The sequence below is a fragment of the Leucopleurus acutus genome (assembly GCF_964270905.1).
Source record: "Leucopleurus acutus genome assembly, chromosome: 4".
NCBI lineage: Eukaryota > Metazoa > Chordata > Mammalia > Artiodactyla > Delphinidae > Leucopleurus > Leucopleurus acutus.
Window position 1 is genome coordinate 25,609,273 of NC_139146.1, and position 19,675 is coordinate 25,628,947.

A 19,675-nucleotide genomic window follows, 5' to 3' on the forward strand; every position below is an offset into this window, starting at 1 on the left:
GCACATAGGATCCTTACTAGTAAGTGTGGGAGTATAAAAAGCAGTTAAGATCATTAACTCAATCGCCAGATTTCCTGTGTTTGAATCCTGACCTTCCATCAATGGCTGCTTGATCTTGAACAAAAATTACTTAGACTCTGTGTCTCAGTTTCCCCATTTGTAAAAATGAAAATAATCATGACAACTACCTCATACGACTGTTTTGAGGAAATGTATAATATGCTTAGAGCAGTGCCTGGAATACAATAAGTATTCAATGTGTGTTAATTAATCAATTATGATATTTCTAAATCCAGACAATTATGCAGTTGTCTTACTTTACAAAAGCCAAATATTTTTCAAAATATTGATTTATAAAAGTTTTATCCTCACTCACTTTTAGGGAATGTCTAAAAATTTTGTACTGCTTCATAATGTTGGAAAATTAAGTAAATATTCCTTTTTCAAAAAAATAAACTTACCTTGAGTAAGCATGCTGAATTCTCTCAGTGCAGTTACCTTGAAAATAGACTGTGTTTATCTTTTGGCTTAAACCTCCCCCCCCCACCTCATTCCCACTCTGAAGGCTTGCTTTTTAGGCATGTAGATTATATTTCATAATGGTTGATTTCACCTGTTTGTGTAATTTTTTTTTTAAAGCCATGCTGAGAGCACTGGGAAAGACTCAGATGTAATTGCTTTGTAATGAAATGTTGAAAGCTATTTAGAGTCCATTCAGAACAATTACATTTGTTTAGTTGGTGGCTAGAAACTAGACTGAAGCCTATAAATATACTTTGTAAGAAAAATATCTTATTATATGTTGCATAATCAAAATATGATAACTAAAGTGAAGTCCGTTAAACACACATAGTGAAATGACATTGTCCTTTTCCTTCTGGTGTTGAGCTCAATAAAACTTCTCAAGATTCTTCAAGCGGTGACATTCAGAACCCCACCTTTAACTGTAAACCTAGGATGGCAATATGTGTGTTGTTCAAAGAGCCAGGAAATGTATTTCTTTCTTATTAAATTATTATCTTTCCGTGCCCAGATGACACTTCAAAACCCTCAACAGTATCAAGATGGGATAGGGTAGTGGAAAGCACTATATTAGCAGGCTAAATTTTATCCCTGACAGCTAGTAACAAGTTCTAATACAGCTGGCAATGCATTTAATATCTTTATGCCTTGGTTTCCTCCCCTGAGATGGTAATGATTCCTTTTTTCACTCTAAACTACAGAGTTTTTAGATAATTAATTTAAATCAACTCATCTGCCAACCAAAAGCACTGGGCCAGATAATCCACTGATCAATTCCAATTCCAAAATTCTTTGATCATTGACATCAGTCCACAGATTTGGAATGGACATCTTGAAATACTCATCTAGCTGCAATCGAAGCAATTATGGGAAGAGATTTTCAAACTAAATGACCAATTTATACTGAAAAAAATCAAAAGTGTTTAAATCTCTTTTTTATTTCATCCTGACATTCCTCCCTATTCCTTGATATGACCTTGTCTGGCAGAGGGACTATCAGTGAAAGGCACAGTTGTTCTCACAACATTTACAAAAATGATTCAAATAAGATATTAGTAGCTTCATACTGATATTTCAAAAACTGTTAATCAATCGAAATGGTTCCATTTGTAGAATTTCTCCGTTCTCTCTGGATAGAGTTTATTTTCTGTTGTAATATGTCTAAAGGTCATGAGAAAAACATATTGCAAGGCTGTTTCTTTACTATTTCATTATGTCAGAAGAACTATTATTACTGTACAGCATCATTATTTCTTAATCCATGCACACTATGTATGCAGTGTGAATGTTTGTGTGTATGTATGGGCAGTTACATGTATGTGTTTAATCCATGAGCACATGTGTATGCAGTGTGTGCATATATATATATGAATGTATGTTTAATCCATGAACATATATGCCATGAGTGTGCGTGCATGTGTATGTTTTTACAGAAGGTGTTAATCTAATGATTAGCACAGGCAACCCAGATATGGTCATTGCAAGACACTATACTTGTATGGCAGTAGGGTAGGGGGAAATAATTTTGATCCTTTTTTTTTTTTTTTTACTAAATCATACTGTTAGTATGATTAGTTTTATTTTAGTGACTTTTTATTGTCACTACATAAAAACAACACTTCAAAGATGACAACAGAGGGCTTCCCTGGTGGCGCAGTCGTTGAGAATCCGCCTGCCGATGCAGGGGACACGGGTTCGTGCCCCAGTCCGGGAAAATCCCACATGCCGCGGAGCGGCTGGGCCCATGGGCCATGGCCGCTGAGCCTGTGCGTCCGGAGCCTGTGCTGTGCAACGGGAGAGGCCACAACAGTGAGAGGCCCGCGTACCGCAAAAAAAAAAAAAGATGACCACAGAAAAATTAAGGCTAAGGAGAATAAGAATAATCGACTAATATTAAAATGCTTGATGAAAAAGCTACCAAAAATCATTCCTGGCTTAACCCACATCTCCTTCTCAAACACAGAGAGAATGCCTGTAGCATAAACCTGAATTATTTATTTTTATTTCACAATAGATTTGTGGGGGAAAAGTAAGAAATGGTGGTTTGTTGTTATAAGTTTTGTATATAGATTCATTAAAATTTCGAAATGAGCGGAGCTTTTCAGTTCACTAATAGTAGCAGACCAAAAATATCCCAAAGGGAAAAAGAGCACTTTCCGTGTTCAGTGGTAACTTTTCAAAAATCCTGTCAGGTTTTTTTTGACCTTTTATCAAAATTTGGAAACCTTATTCATAAGTAAATAAGTAAAGGATTCTTGAAATAAAGGCACAGGTTTTTAAATCTGCTTTTAAAACACTACACGTATTTATGAACTCTATATAATTTTTTTTCATAATAAGCACAATATCTCTGATATGAAAAATTCTGACATTTAAATTGTTCTCATAGAAACCCAAACTGTTCAAAGAGCAACTATGGGGCTTCCCTGGTGGCGCGGTGGTTGAGAGTCCGCCTGCCGATGCAGGGGATACGGGTTCGTGCCCCGATCCGGGAAGATGCCACATGCCGCGGAGCGGCTGGGCCCGTGAGCCATGGCCGCTGAGCCTGCGCGTCCGGAGTCTGTGCTCCGCAAGGGAGAGGCCACAGCAGTGAGAGGCCCACATACCGTAAAAAAATAGAGCAACTATGAACAATCTTTGTGTCGTAATGACCTGCACACTAAATCAGCTATGTAGAGATTTCAATTAAAAAATAAAGGAGTATGATAGTGGAATTAATGGCACAATGAAATAAAACAGAGGGAGAGCTGCCTTTCAATAGGTGCTAAGCCTCTATGTTTACTAAATGATGCAGTATGTAGCCTTATGCTGTACATCAAATACCAGATGTCAAAAAACCCTGATAATTACAACTAATAACGTATTTCAATGGTAGGAAATGTAGAGAAGGTAATAATATTTAATCAAAAGTAAAACTGTGAACAAATATTGATTTGATGAAAGTTTACTATGGAGCAAATAGTATATTTTGGAGGTTCAGTGATGTATAAGGCAGTCTGTACACTCAGCAGAGTGGACATTTACATGAACATGGACTTAGATAAAATATAAAGAAGCAAAGCATCCAGGCAAAGAAAAGTTTGAAATATTTTCAGCAATTGCATGAGTTCTTGAGGGATCCTTCAGAATACACACCCTTGTGGTACAAATATCCATGTAAAATACTTCGGTAATTGAGTGTATTTGTCATCTATTGCTTCATAACAAATTAGCCCAAGACTTAACAACTTAAAACAACACACACTGATATCTAACAGTTTGTGTAGGTCAGAAAGTTGAATATGACTTAACTGGATCCTGCAGTTCAGGATCTCTTAAAAGACTTCAACCAAAGTGTCAGCTGGGGCAGCAGTCATTTCAAGGCTCAACTAGAGGGTGGACCAGCTCTGAAGTTCACTCACATGATTGTTGACAAGATTCAGTTCCTCATGGATTGTAAGACTATGGACCTGAGTTTCTCCTCAGTTGTTGCCTGGGTCCACCCTCAGTTCCTCACCATGTGGGCCACTCTAGAGGGCAACTCACAACATGCAGATTGTTTTGGCTCTTTGAAGTTCTTTGAAATTACCATATGAATTGTAGGATCAGCTTATCAATTTCTGCACAATGGCCGACTGGAATTTTGATAAGGATAGCATTGAATCCACAGATCAATTTGGGAAATATTGTCATCTTAACAACATTAGCTCTTCTGATACATAAACATGGGCTGTTTTTTCATTTATTTAGGTGGTCTTTAATTTCTTCCAACGATATTTTATAATTTTCAGGGTCTATGTTTTACACTGCTTTTATTAAAAATAATCCTAAGTATTGTATTCTTTTTAATGCTATTGTAAATGGGTATTTTTATTAATTTCATTTTCACATTGTTCATTTTTATGCATAGAAGTACAATTGATTTTTGTATATGGACCTTGTAACCTTCAAATTTGCTGTACTCACTTATTAGTTCTAGAGGTTTTTTTAATGGATTCCTCAGGATAGTCTATATGCAAGATCATGTTATATGTAAATAGAGATAGTTTTACTTCTTCTCCAGTTTGTATACAGTTTATTTCATTTTATTGTTTAATTTCCCTGACTAGAACCTGGAATATAATGTTGAATAGAAATGGTAAGACCAAATATCCTTGTCTTATTCCTGATCTTAGGAGGGAAGCATCCAGTCCTTCACCATTAAGCATGATCTTAATTGTGGGCTTTTTATAGATACTCATTATCAAGTTGAATTTTCTGTCTATTCCTACACAGTTGAGTATTTTTATCATAAAAGGCTCTTGGATTTGTCACATGATTTTTTTTTTGGTGTCTATCCAGTTGATTATGTTTTTTTCTTTTTTTATTGTTATAGTATATTACATTAATTGATTTTTAGACGTTAAAACAACCTTATGTGTGTGTGATAAATCCCATTGACCATAGTGTATAATGCTTTTCATATGTTGTTGAATTTAACTGCTAGTGTTTTGTTGAGGGTTTTGCATCTATGTTCATAAGGATATTCATCTGTAGTTTTCTTTTATTACGATATCTTTGTCTGGTTGTGGTGTTAAGGTAATAACCAAATATATTGATGCACTTAACAGTGTCCTACATTTCTCTGAGATTCTACTGAATTTTCTTACTTTTTTCCTCTCAGTTCTTCAGACTGCATAATCTCTATAGATCTATCTTTAAGTTCATGGGATCTTTCTTCTGCCAGCTCTAATGTACTGTTGAACCTCTCTAATAAATTTTTCATTTTAGTAATTGTACTTTTCAATTGCAGGATTTCCACTTGATTCTTTTTTAATAATTTCTGTCTTTTTATTGATATGATCTATTTGATGAGTCACTGTTATCATATATTCCTTTATGTCTGGAAGTATGGTTTGTTTCAGTTCTTAGAATACATTTGAAATCTTTGTCTACTAAGTCTGGCATCTGGGCCCTTTAAAGACAGTTTGCATTGCTTACTTTATTGTCCTGTCTATAGGTCACCCTTCCAGTTTCTTTGCATATCTTGTAATTTTCTGCTTAAAACTGGACATTTTAAATAATGTTTGTAGCACTCTTGATATTGATTCCCTCCTCCCATCTCCAGGGTTTTGTTGTTGTTATTGTTATTTACTCATCAGTTTACTTGTTTAGTATATGATTGGGAAATTGAAGTGAAGACTCTTTCCCTTGTAGTGTGTAGCCTCAACGCTACTCCTCAGAGGCAGCACAGTCACTCTGTCATAACACTATTTTTAGTAAGGTTGCTTTTACATCTTTTCCTGATGTCTCTATTAAGCTGTCTGCCTGTGGTAGACAGCTAGCCAGGTATAAAAGTTAGCTAGATAAGAACCTACAGTAATTACCAACAATAAGCTTTATTGTTTTTGACAATGCCCTAGGATGCAAATTGTGCCATAGTCTGAACCACTGAAATGTGGGCCTTTTCACAGTAGTCTTTGAAGCCAGTATATGAGGCTTTTTATGACTCCAGGAGCAACCCGAGCTGTCTCTTTCCCCAATTCTGTCTAGTAAACTTTTGTTTGGTCTATTATCAGCTTGTTGTTAATCTTAATTAAAATGAAAACAACCTCCTCTTAATTGTTTATTATCAAAATCATCATTTGTTTTCAAGAGTGATCTTAGGTTTGAACTTCTTAACTCTCTGTCCCAAAAAAAGTCAGTTCCCTTCGAGAGAACTTAGGAACTCTCTCTTCTTATGGTGTGCCTCCTACCCTGGGCAAAATCTCTACACCAATGCTCCAGAGCTGAGGGTGGAGATAATGGCCCCTTCTCACAGAGTGATACCCAGATTTATGATCAGGGTGCTGCATTGAGATAGTAGCCTCTGGTCCTCTCAGCTTGCCTCTCCTGGCTTAGAACTACCACCCTATAATTGAGCTGGAGCCAGGACAAATCATGGTTCCAGTATTCTTGGTCTGCATCTGGGGTACAGTTTCTGCTCTACAAGTGTGGCTGCCTTGAGGAGGAGAGGTACCCCCTGTGTTCTTGGCTGCATCCAACGTGGGTAGGGATTTTGCCACTTTAAACTAGAGCAAGTGGGGAAAGGGGTGGGCCATGGCTCAAATGCTACACACTTTCACTGTTCTTACCAATCTTAGTAGATTTCTTGAATAAATATTTCTTTGCTGTGTCTTCTTGGTTCATTTTCCAGAGATTTAAAATGCTTGGCATTTTAAAAAAATAATTTCTACCAGGTATGGTTGTTTTGCTGGAAAAGGGACCACGGAGCTCCTCACAGCACCATTCCAGATGTCTGAACTCTATCATCATTTTTTTTTTAAGCTGCACATAGACTATTTTAAATGAAAGCTCGTGAATATTTTTTCATGCAGTGTCTTGCTGATAGTCTCTTAAAAGACTATAGATATTTCAAATGTATGTCCTTATTAAAGTATTTTCATATAACTGTCCTATTGATATAATAAAAGTTAAAAGTCTAGTTGCAAAATATGTACCCAAGAAGAGCTATTACCCATCTCTGCATATCTCTAAATGAATCATGTTTTGAATTGGAGAATAAAGGAGGACTTTCCAACTATTTTGATTTAATAAAAACTTACTCAGCTTTAACTATAGTTATGGACAATTTGTTTAGACAGAAGACATCTTTACTATTATATATTTATCACTTGGCTTTGAAAAATGAAAGGACTGATATCTATCATTTTTTAACATCTTTATTGGAGTATAATTGCTTTACAATGGTGTGTTAGTTTCTGCTATATAACAAAGTGAATCAGTTATACATATACATATGTTCCCATATCTCTTCCCTCTTGCGACTCCCTCCTTCCCACCCTCCCTATCCCACCCCTCTAGGTGGTCACAAACCACCGAGCTGATCTCCCTGTGCTATGCGGCTGCTTCCCACTAGCTATCTATTTTACATTTGGTAGTGTATATATGTCCACGCCACTCTCTCACTTTGTCACAGCTTACCGTTCCCCCTCCGCATATCCTCAAGTCCATGCTCTAGTAGGTCTGTGTCTTTAATCCCGTCTTACCCCTAGGTACTTCAGGACCGTTTTTTTTTCTTAGATTCCATATATATGTGTTAGCATACAGTATTTGTTTTCCTCTTTCTGACTTACTTCACTCTGTATGACAGACTCTAGGTCCATCCACCGCATGACAAAAAATTCAATTTCTTTTCTTTTTATGGCTGAGTAATATTCCATTGTATATATGTGCCACATCTTCTTTATCCATTCATCTGTTGATGGATACTTAGGTTACTTCCATGTCCTGGCTATTGTAAATAGAGCTGCAATGAACATTTTGGTACATGACTCTTTTTGAATTATGGTTTTCTCACGGTATATGCCCAGTAGTGGGATGGTAGTTCTACTTGTAGTATTTTAAGGAACCTCCATACTGTTCTCCATAGTGACTGTATCAATCTACATTCCCACCAACAGTGCAAGAGTGTTCCCTTTTCTCCACATCCTCTCCAGCATTTATTGTTTCTAGATTTTTTGATGATGGCCATTCTGACCGGTGTGAGGTGATACCTCATTGTAGTTTTGATTTGCATTTCTCTAATGATTAGTGATGCTGAGCATCCTTTCATGTGTTTGTTGGCCATCTGTATATCTTCTTTGGATAAATGTCTGTTTAGGTCTTCTGCCCATTTTTGGATTGGGTTGTTTGTTTTTTTGATATTGAGCTGCATGAGCTGCTTGTAAGTTTTGGAGATTAATCCTTTGTCAGTTGCTTCATTTGCAAATATTTTCTCCCATTCTGAGGGTTGCCTTATTGTCTTGTTTATAGTTTCCTTTACTGTGCAGAAGCTTTTAAGTTTCGTTAGGTCCCATTTGTTTATTTTTGTTTTTATTTCCATTCCTCTAGGAGGTGGGTCAAAAAGGGTCTTGCTATGATTTATGTCATAGAGCATTCTGCCTGTGTTTTCCTCTGTTTGATAGTTTCTGGCCTTACATTTAGGTCTTTAATCCATTTTGAGTTTATTTTTGTGTATGGTGTTAGGGCGTGTTCTAATTTCATACTTTTACATGTACCTGTCCAGTTTTCCCAGCACCACTTATTGAAGAGGCTGTCTTTTCTCCACTGTATATTCTTGCCTCCTTTATCAAAGATAAGGTGACCATGTGTGCATGGGTTTATCTCTGGGCTTTCTATCCTGTTCCATTGATCAATCTTTCTGTTTTTGTGCCAGTACCATACTGTCTTGATTACTGTAGCTTTGTAGTATACTCTGAAGTCAGGGAGCCTGATTCCTCCAGCTCCATTTTTCGTTCTCAAGATTGCTTTGGGTATTTGGGATCTTTTGTGTTTCCATACAAATTGTGAAATTTTTTGTTCTAGTTCTGTGAAAAATGCCAGTGGTAGTTTGATAGGGATTGCATTGAATCTGTAGATTGCTTTGGGTAGTAGAGTCATTTTCACAATGTTGATTCTTCCAATCCAAGAACATGGTACATCTCTCCATCTATTTGTATCATCTTTAATTTCTTTCCTCAGTGTCTTGTAATTTTCTGCATACAGATCTTTTTTCTCCTTTGGTAGGTTTATTCCTAGATATTTTATTGTTTTTGTTGCAATGGTAAATGGGAGTGCTTTCTTAATTTCACTTTCAGATTTTTCATCATTAGTGTGTAAGAATGCCAGAGAATTCTGTGCATTAATTTTGTATCCTGCTACTTTACCAAATTCATTGCTTAGCTCTAGTAGTTTTCTGGTAGCATCTTTAGGATTCTCTATGTAGAGTATCATGTCATCTGCAAACAGTAACACCTTTACTTCTTCTTTTCTGATTTGGATTCCTTTTATTTCTTTCTCTTCTCTGGTTGCTGTGGCTAAAACTTCCAAAACTATGTTGAATAAGAGTGATGAGAATGGGCAACCTTGTCTTGTTCCTGATCTTAGTGGAAACGGTTTCAGTTTTTCACCATTGAGGATGATGTTGGCTGTGGGCTTGTCATATATGGCCTTTATTATATTGAGGAAAGTTCCCTCTATGCCTACTTTCTGCAGGGTTTTTATCATAAATGGTTGTTGAATTGTGTCAAAAGCTTTCTCTGCATCATTGAGATGATCATATGGTTTTTCTCCTTCAATTTGTTAATATGGTGTATCATGTTGATTGATTTGTGTTTATTGAAGAATCCTTGCATTCCTGGAATAAACCCCACTTGATCATGGTGTATGATCCTTTTAATGTACTGTTGGATTCTGTTTGCTAGTATTTTGTTGAGGATTTTTGCATCTATGTTCATCAGTGATATTGGCCTGTAGTTTTCTTTCTTTGTGACATCTTTGTCTGATTTTGGTATCAGGGTGATGGTGGCCTCATAGAATGAGTTTGGGAGTGTTTCTCCCTCTGGTATATTTTGGAAGAGTTTGAGAAGGATAGGTGTTAGCTCTTCTCTAAATGTTTGATAGAATTCACCTGTGAAGCCATCTGGTCTTGGGCTTTTGTTTGTTGGAAGATTTTTAATCACAGTTTCAATTTCAGTGCTTGTGATTGGTCTGTTCATATTTTCTATTTCTTCCTGGTTCAGTCTCAGCAGGTTGTGCATTTCTAAGAATTTGTTCATTTCTTCCAGGTTGTCCATTTTATTGGCATAGAGTTGCTTGTAGTAATCTCTTATGATCCTTTATATTTCTGCAGTGTCAGTTGTTACTTCTTTTTCATTTCTAATTCTATTGATTTGAGTCTTCCTTTTTTTCTTGATGAGCCTGGCTAGTGGTTTATCAATTTTGTTTATCTTTTCAAAGAACGATCTTTTAGTTTTATTGATCTGTGCTCTCGTTTCCTTCATTTCTTTTTCATTTATTTCTGATCTGATCTTTATGATTTCTTTCCTTCTGCTATCTTTGGGGTTAAGAAAATGGGAGTAGGAACATACATATCGATAACTACCTTAAAAGTAAATGGATTAAATGCTCCCACCAAAAGACACAGACTGGCTGAATGGATACAAAAACAAGACCCATATATTTGCTGTCTACAAGAGCACCACTTCAGACCTTGGGACACATACAGACTGAAAGTGAGGGGATGGAAAAAGATATTCCATGCAAATGGAAATCAAAAGAAAGCTGGAGTAGCAATTCTCATATCAGACAAGATAGACTTTAAAACAAAGATTATTACAAGAGACAAAGAAGGACACTACATCATGATCAAGGGATCGATCCAAGAAGAAGATATAACAATTGTAAATATTTATGCACCCAACATAGGAGCACCTCAATATATAAGGCAAATGCTAACAGCCATAAAAGGGGAAATCAACAGTAACACACCGTAGCAGGGGACTTTAACACCCCAGTTTCACCAATGGACAGATCATTCAAAATGAAAATAAATAAGGAAACACAAGCTTTAAATGATACATTAAACAAGATGGACTTAATTGATATTTATAGGACATTCCATCCAAAAACAACAGAATACACATTTTTCTCAAGTGCTCATGGAATATTCTCCAGGATAGATCATATCTTGTATCACAAATCAAGCCTTGGTAAATTTAAGAAAATTGAAATCGTATCAAATATCTTTTCCAACCACAACGCTATGAGACTAGTTATCAGTTACAGGAAAACATCTGTGAAAAATACAAGCACATGGAGGCTAAACAATACACTACTAAATGACCAAGAGAGCACTGAAGAAATCAAAGAGGGAAACAAAAAATACCTAGAAACAAATGACGATGGAGACACAATGACCCAAAACCTATGGGATGCAGCAAAAGCAGTTCTAAGAGGGAAGTTTATAGCAATACAATCCTACCTTAAGAAACAGGCAACATCTCAAATAAACAACCTAACCTTGCACCTAAGGCAATTAGAGAAAGAAGAATATCATCATTTCTTGACTCATTTGTTTCAATAGCCTCTTCACTGGTCTCCAGTTCCACTCTTGACCCTGTGGAGTCTGTTCTTATCAAAGTAACTACAGTGATCTTGTTAACATGTAATTCAGATTCTGTGACATTTTGTCTCAAAGCCCTTCAAACTACCTTAAAAGAGCCCACAAGGCCCTAGCATTTGGCCCCTTATATTGTGTTTTATATGATGCCATCTCATTTTTTAATGAATAATACTTGAAAGTCTCCAGTGCACCTCCCTTCATGCAGTCCTTGATGATGACTGTTGTTTTTCACAGTTATCACACTTGTGTTGTGCTGCTCCTCCCAGTTTGGTGACTCTGGTTTTGACCCCAGTTTTCTCCTACTCTCCCTACAAGTCACTGCTAACATAATATCATCCAGGCTCTGGGGTTCTTGAATTTGGAGGAGCATTTCCTTACCTCCCATTCTCTACACCATATACACACTCTTAAGAACAAATGAGAAAGGTATGGGTTAAAGAATATTTTAGTGACATCATCTTGTGTTAATTCAAAAGTTATCCTTGACAGTACTGAAAAGAAGTTGAAGAGAGAGGAAAGTACTGCCTTTGTCTCTTCTCCCTAAAAGTTAATTGCCTGTGTTCTAGTCTTATCTTCCCTTTTCCCTTTTCCTTGCTCCTTAAGGATGGGACCACTGGTATTTTACTTCGTTTTTCATATACTTCAGTCTGTGTAATCCACTATCCTAATTCTCCATACCAAAGTTGCCATCCTACTTTTAGATTTAAGCCCTGTGATAGAAATGCAACTATAATTGCTGGTAATTTCCCCTGATAAGGTAGAATTTCTAGACTGGGTTTTCAAATTAAAACCCACTATATATTTGGAAACGATTTTTTGTATCAGTTTTTAATCCTGAAACAGGCAAAATATATTTTTAAGCTTGAAAAAGCATTAAATAATGAAATCAAATATTAATGGCATTACCTTGGAAGACAGAGCAGTGAAAGTTTGCTAAATGTTCAGTAAATGGAATATTTGTATGATCTTGAATATATTTAATTCTACTTATTGGAAACCTATGATGAGCAAAATGGTGTTCGGAAAGAAGAAAATAATAAAATCACAGTGGGATGATTATAGGATACCAGCCAGCAAACTTGAAGCTCATTTATATGAGCCTTTAAATGATTTTGTTACTGAATATAGAATGTTTATTTATAGATGGCATTTTCCAACAGTTTAAAAGTATTTCCATATATCCATGTGGTCAGTAGAGATATCCCTTCATCATTATGTCTGTTAATTTTTTCTTTTTATATTATATATGCATATATTTCTCATCTCTTGTTCGAAACTGTTGTTCACAGACACAATTCATCCATTACCATATTCCTTTTCTGTGACAATATTGAAATATCACAATCCTTTGTACCTTCCTGTTAATATTCTTGTGTTTTATTTACAACAAAAGTGAATAAAACTTAGTGTGAAAAAATTGCACAGCTATAGATTCAACCTTTAATATATGCTATATCAAGATGAAATATTGTGTTACAATAAGTGAGCTATCCATTTGTCACTGAAAATCTTTAGCATTTGAGTGCTTTATTGTTTTAAGCATTTCAGAGAGTAACCTTTTAAAATACATAACTTACCACTTTTAAAATGGTAAATGTGTACTAAGCATCATGACACATTTTTCACGACAGCTAAAGGTTTTCATGTTAATACAAATGATTTTACTGTACTCTTTTCCTGCTGTTCTGTCAGAGTTAGCTGTGATTATGTGGATTATTTGCTCCTAAACTATGTTCACAGAATTTTTGAATTCTTGTGTCTACTTTTTCTAGTTTTCCAGTCTATTGTTTGTAATGTTGGTAGCTTTCTTTTCTAGCCATTGTCATGTTATCTGGGCCTAGTAGCCAGATTCCCATTTCAGTAAAATGAAGTGGTCAAAGTAGATGACCACTGAAGCCCCTGATATCTGTAAAATTATGTGAATCTGAATTGCCCTGAGCTTGGAAATCAGGTAGAGAAGGCTTCCTAGGTTTGTTTCTAAAGTGATAATGAAAGCTCTCAATTCCACAAATGAAAAAACTGAGCTCATAAGTGACTTGTACTTGGTCACACAGGGAACCCACACTCTGCCTTGTGGTTCCTAATTCATTGTTCTCAATTGCACCATACAACACCCCAAGCAAGAGCTGATGATCTGTGGGAAAACCAGACAGTATCTTCCCAAGGTAAAATGAACCAACTTGTGTGCCCTGTTATACTAATGGCCTTTTGTTAACCATAGTCCAGTTAATTAAGGTAATATATGTGACTTCTGCAAAGCTGAATAATAGTTGAAGAACCCAGACCTTTCTTCTGTATTGAGAGAAGTAGATGTTATTGTATAAAATTTCAAAGATTAATATGGAAAATTTCATGTATTAATGGCATAATTATCAATGCATTGTGTAACAAGCGAAAATATTTTGATTTCGCTTTCAGCTACCCATTGACAGCAGATAGGTATAGGTTTTTGGCCTTTTTACAAGTAGGATGATATTGTTTAATAAAATTCTTAGCTAGTTTATTCAAGCAGTCGCTAAAGTTCTCAATTTCTGTTTTCACCAAACCTAGGCCATGAAGAATAGGATAAACTTTTTGCCTGGAAATTAGAATTGGTTTTTCACTAGCTATTAATATTCATACTGCTTTGTAATGGATTTAGAGAAAACAATGGCTTTTCTTGTCATGTGTTGTATCATGGTCAGTCCTTGACTTGCCAGTCTGGTATTGACGGGTAGATAAAAGAATTTCCCTTAGACAGAAAATTTCTACAATACATATTTATCTATTTGATTTTTTTAGCAGAGGGCACCATCAGACACCCCCATCCCCCAAATCCCTATTTTAGCTGCAGCATCTTTTTTCTGTACAGTAGCTTTTTTTTTCCTGAACATGTTTAATCTCAAAGGAATAAATGCCACCTACAGAATGCACTTTAATATTGGGCAGCAATAATTGAAGGAAATGAACTATTTATATTACTCAGATGCATTGATATGAATCTACCAAGGTTTGCACCTGTCTGTTCTGGATACCTTGTTGTCATTATTTTTAGTAAGTATAAAGTCTTGAAAGTCATTCTTTCTGCTTTATGGTTTTTATGCATTTAAATAATATTTTAAGATTAACTAGAGGAGCTCCAATTCTTTTCAAGTGCTGATACATATAACAATTGCAACAAAGATTTCCCCCTATAGGAGGTAAGCTGATAACTGCGTAAAGTAGTTGTTAATATTTAATTTACTTGCTTTAAGGTAAATAAATATTTCCTCTAAATATTAAGTTTTATTTATATAATACAGAGCAATAAACTGTGCACAAAATATAAAAGAAAAATTCACGTTCCTCTGCAGAAAACAAAACCTTAACTATTTTTATACATAAAAATCTTTTATGATGTGAGTTTACCCTGTGTGTGACACAGCCTAATTGCCCTGAGTAGCAAGTTCATGTGTTTAGCTTCAGATGTATCTTGGTTCAAATTTTGCCAATTACTAGATGGGTGCCCTTAGCAAATGACTTAAAATTCCAGTGCTTTAATTATGAATGTGTAAACTGGAGATGATAGTTGTTTCTACCACATAGGTTTTTACGAGGTTTAGGTGATGTGTGTACATGTTCATATGTGTATAATGCTTAGCTAAGTGCTTGGCACATAAGTCTTTCAAAAAGCATTTGTTCTCCTCCTCATCATCATCATGGCTACCATCATTCTTACCATATTTCTTCAGGAAGCATGTGATCATTCCTCTTGAAATAAGAGGTTGATGATGATTGTAAAACGACCAAGTGACTTTTTCAAGGTAATGTAATATGCACATTGGGAACAGATCCAAGATAGTCTAATTTGCTTTGCAGTCCTCCATCTATCCATCATTCAGTACTGAGTGTGGTCACTAATTTTTGGTGATTCAAAGAGACCAATATCTTACCAAACATTCCAGGAAAAAGGAACATTCATGATAAAAGTTGTGTTTTTAAAGAAAATAAGCGAAATATAAAAAAAAAGTTGATACATGTATATGTGAACTCTTGAATCTTTGAAATTATTGCTTTCCAATTATGTCCAAAAATTTTCAGATACTTCCTCCAGTGTGAAAAAGTAACTCCCGTCTTTCATTTGTTCAGCTGTTTGTTCATTTCTTTCTTCTTTCTTCCCTTTCTTTCTCCCTCTTTTCCTTCCTTCCTCTCCTCAACAGATAATTAATGAATGTGTATTATCTACTAAGCACTTTACTTGACACCAAGGATGCAAAAATGAATGAGGTGCTGCTTGGGATATAACTTCAGTTTAACAAAACAGCATTTTGGGTTTTTGAGAGACAGGTACAGAGCCCAGCATAGCCACAAAGGAGACACGGGTTAGTTATAAGAGGAAGAAAAATCATAAACAGGACAGACAATTGAGATAACAACACTTGTGAAAAATGAGTAGGTGTGCTTGAGGCAGAAGGCAGGAACAAGGCATCCAAGCAGAGGGAGCAGTATGAGAAAGGGCACAAGATAGTGCCCAAAAGAACGTGTTCCACTCTTGCGACAAAATATATATCAATATATATTGCTTCAGCAACAACATATCTGTGGGTCAGGAAACTATTGCCTGTGGGATTTAGCTGCAGCCTGTTTTGGTATGGCTGGTCTGCTAAGAGTGGGTTTTACATTTGTAAACGGTTGTAAAAATCAAGTAAACAAAGAAAAACATGTGACAGAGACATTATGTTGCTGGCGAAGCCTAAAATATTTCTTACATAGCCCTTTGGAGAAAAAGTCTCCCAAACTTTGACCTACACACTTTGACCTATAAAGATGCAGAGGAAGGTATGTCAAATTGGAATCATAATAATGGACAGTATTTCATGAATCCCTAATTAATGTACATCTATCCATAATGATTATTGGTAACTTGCTGTGTCCTTAGAAATATGAAATTTGTGGAACATAAAATACATTTCTGATAATTCTTGCCCTTATGAATCTCCAAAAGGAGCATAAAATATTGAAGAAAAGAAGAAGAAATTGATTTGGTGTCAGAAGAGGCTTTGAGTTGGGAATTAAGAGAAAATGAGCCCGTGTAGTTCATGTGGAGCCAGAATATGAAGGAACTTTTCCCTCTAGGTTTTAGGGCCTCAGGGACCCTAAATCCAACTGTTCTGATCACTTTTGCTTAGAACTCTACCTTCTGAAATTCCAGTTCTCCAGATTCTCATAACACCTCCCCTAATTAATGTATTCTAATCTACTGCTCTCCTGTTTACCTCCTAGATCAGGACTCTTATGTGCCTTTTATACACAAGATTAGGAAGTGGGCTGCTTAGCAACAAGGCATGAGAATTCTTATTTCTACATTCTGGTAGGGTACAGATTAATACTTGGTCATCACTTCTGAATGCATACTCAGTACCCATTTTCACACTCTTCCTAGTGAATAAAGCCAAAGTTTGCTTGTGGAGCCAAAATGTCTAGCTAGAGGACAGATTTTTCAGCTTTTATTTCAGGTAGAGAGCATTTAACATAGTTCTGGCCAATTAGATATAAAAGTAAGTCACGGTATGGAACTTCCAGGAAAGCAGGTTAGAGACAGCTGACGTTTGCCCTTCTGCACTTTGCCTTTGTTCCTTTCTCTTGCCTAGTATGTGGTCCTATTGGCTGGAACGAAGACATTCATCTAAAACATGAAGGAAAGGCCAAGAGAATCAGAGACCTCACTTCTGGCATTCTTGAACTTCTGAACCAACCACTCATCTCTGGATTTCCAATTACTCAAGAAAAATAAGCACTTTTCTTTTTCTCAATCCACTGTTTCTTGTTTTTCTGATGCAAAGTTTGACCATTTCCTATCCAGTGCTTTTCCATTGCATTTTTTCTCTTAAGCTGTTTTGAGATTTGCCTACATCCAAACTGCCCCATTGTCTAAAATTTGTAGACCCTTCAAAGGAATATTTATATAGAATACCCTAAACATGGCCTAACACTTTTTAAGAAGTGTTGATAGTGAAAATTTTACGCCTAATTATCAATCAATTATTAGATAGCAGTTTTGTGAGTGAATTCTTAGAATGCTGAATAATAGCATAATTAACTTTCAGTGACAGATTTTCATTTTATTGCTTCAATGACCAAACTTGTTTTTAATTAATAAATGATTGTGAGCTAATCAAAAGCCAAGGTTTGCAAGATTTTTTTAAAAATTTAACTCCTGCTCTACTGAGTATACCCTATTCAAATTGGATAATCCATCAAAAGCAGTAGTTATCACATGTTTTTCATTTTCTTTTCTTTTATTCTCTTTTGTTTTTCAATTTGAAAATTCAGCTAGATAGTTTCTTTTATGCTTTATCGGTAGGGGCTGAACATTTTCATCATTCTGTAATCACCTCTTCAGAGTCAACATTTCAGTTCCATGCAGTCACTTCTGCAGTAACCTGAGCAATATGAGAAATTGTTTTCAAACATGTTGACAGTGGAGAGCGTTAAAGCTGGTTAACAATATAGGAGAACTGAAGGGCTTGAACTGGAGTTGCTTTGAGATGAAAACTGTATTGAAACTTTGATTTCCAAATATCATGCGACTTTAACATGAAGATAACAAAATGGAAGTATAATATTTGGTATGGCATGTCTACAGAAAAGTATAGTAATTTACCCATCTTTATAGGCAGTTACTTAAGTCATCATAATTTATTTAAGTTTTTTTATTATATACGTACCATTTATTAACATAAGCTTTTTGTCTGATGAAATTTATTTCACATGGTAGTAAAGTTTCCACAAAATTGGAAACAATCACAGATGGAAATTATTTTAACTCTTAGAGAAGGCACAGGATGTCACAGAGGACAACATGTAATAACCCTTTGTATTTTGGAGGTGGGGGAGAAAATTTACAACCAGAGGGATGGCTCATTCCTACACCAAATGTTTAAAGCATTTTTCCATAAATGCGTTAAGCTGGCATTAAGGGGAAAAATGACTCCTAAGGGAAATCTCAGCTTGACTCAAAAATAATATTAGAAATATATTCCATTCCTCAGAGTAATAGTTTATGCAAATCTATTTCTGCAAAGTGATGCGTTTAAATTAATGATTCTAAACCATCAGCTATATAACTGTGGAAGCATCCAAAAAGTTAGGAAATGTGAGCAAAATTTTAAAATGAAGGACATTCCAGCCAGTTTCAAAAAGGACAAGTTGCCTTCCTCTACTTGTCTACCACACACACACACACACACACACACACACACACACACACACACCCCTAGCCATTTCATCTAAACCAGAGCTTTATTTCATGAACATAGGCAATCAGGTAGAAGATTTTTAAAAATTATTTAATAGTTGCTGTGTATAGATATTTGAGGTACTAAGAATGGAAATATATGGGAAGGTAAGTTAGTTACATTATTTACTTGAGATAAAATTACAGATGAACGTATTGTGAAAATGCTGTGATTTGTATTAAGCAAAATTATTTTGAGTACCTTCTTTTTGCACGTTTCTGCTTATAGTAACTATAGAAATGATATCATAATGGAATGGATCATACTATTCTTGTTTCCATCTCTTAACACATTTACAAAGAATCTTGAATGTTATTCCTTCCAGGTTAAAGGCATTGTTAGAAGCTCTAAATATTTACTATCTGGTATCATTTCTCTTGTCACTAACTTACATCTAGAACTAGATCTTTCCATGCAGCAGAGGCAACAATGAAGAGAAAGGTACTAAAATGCAGATCTAGTATTTCCTGAGATAGCCTGATATCACATCTTTGCTGCCCCAAACTCTTCACAGGTCTTTGCTTTCCTCTTTATTAAGCTCTTCTCAAGAACCCATCATTATAAGCATTCTTTTGAATCCTCCCTGAACTCCTTTACATTTCTTGGTAAAGGAGAACTCCCTTGCAAAGTCTCAACTTGGTAAAGGTAACTCCTTTGCAAAGTCTCAACTCCTTTTAAATCCAAATCTCTACCTAGTCCACTCCTGTACCCCTGAAAATTAATGTGGCTAGGATCAACACTTAATTGTTCTCACTTTAAAACCATGACCACAGACCTCAAGTGGAGCTCAATACTGCCCAGAAGTTACACAGCAAGTCCTTATTTTGTTCACAATCTTACTCTCCTGAATCACTGTTTCATACCTTCTCTTTCTGCAAATTACTACACGTCTTGCCCCATCTTAATTCTCAACTGATGAGTTTCTTATTTCACTGAAAAAAAAAAAAAAAGTCAAGCAATTGAAAGAGGACTTCCACATGGCCCCATTACTACC

General features: G+C 35.7%; 1 protein-coding gene across 1 annotated transcript in view; it reads left to right on the forward strand.

The window, feature by feature from the left end:
• Positions 1-19,675, forward strand: part of LOC309961292 (bifunctional heparan sulfate N-deacetylase/N-sulfotransferase 4) — a gene marked incomplete at both ends in the record, with an annotated part of 246,085 nt that overhangs the window by 104,208 nt on the left and 122,202 nt on the right. The window lies entirely within an intron of this gene.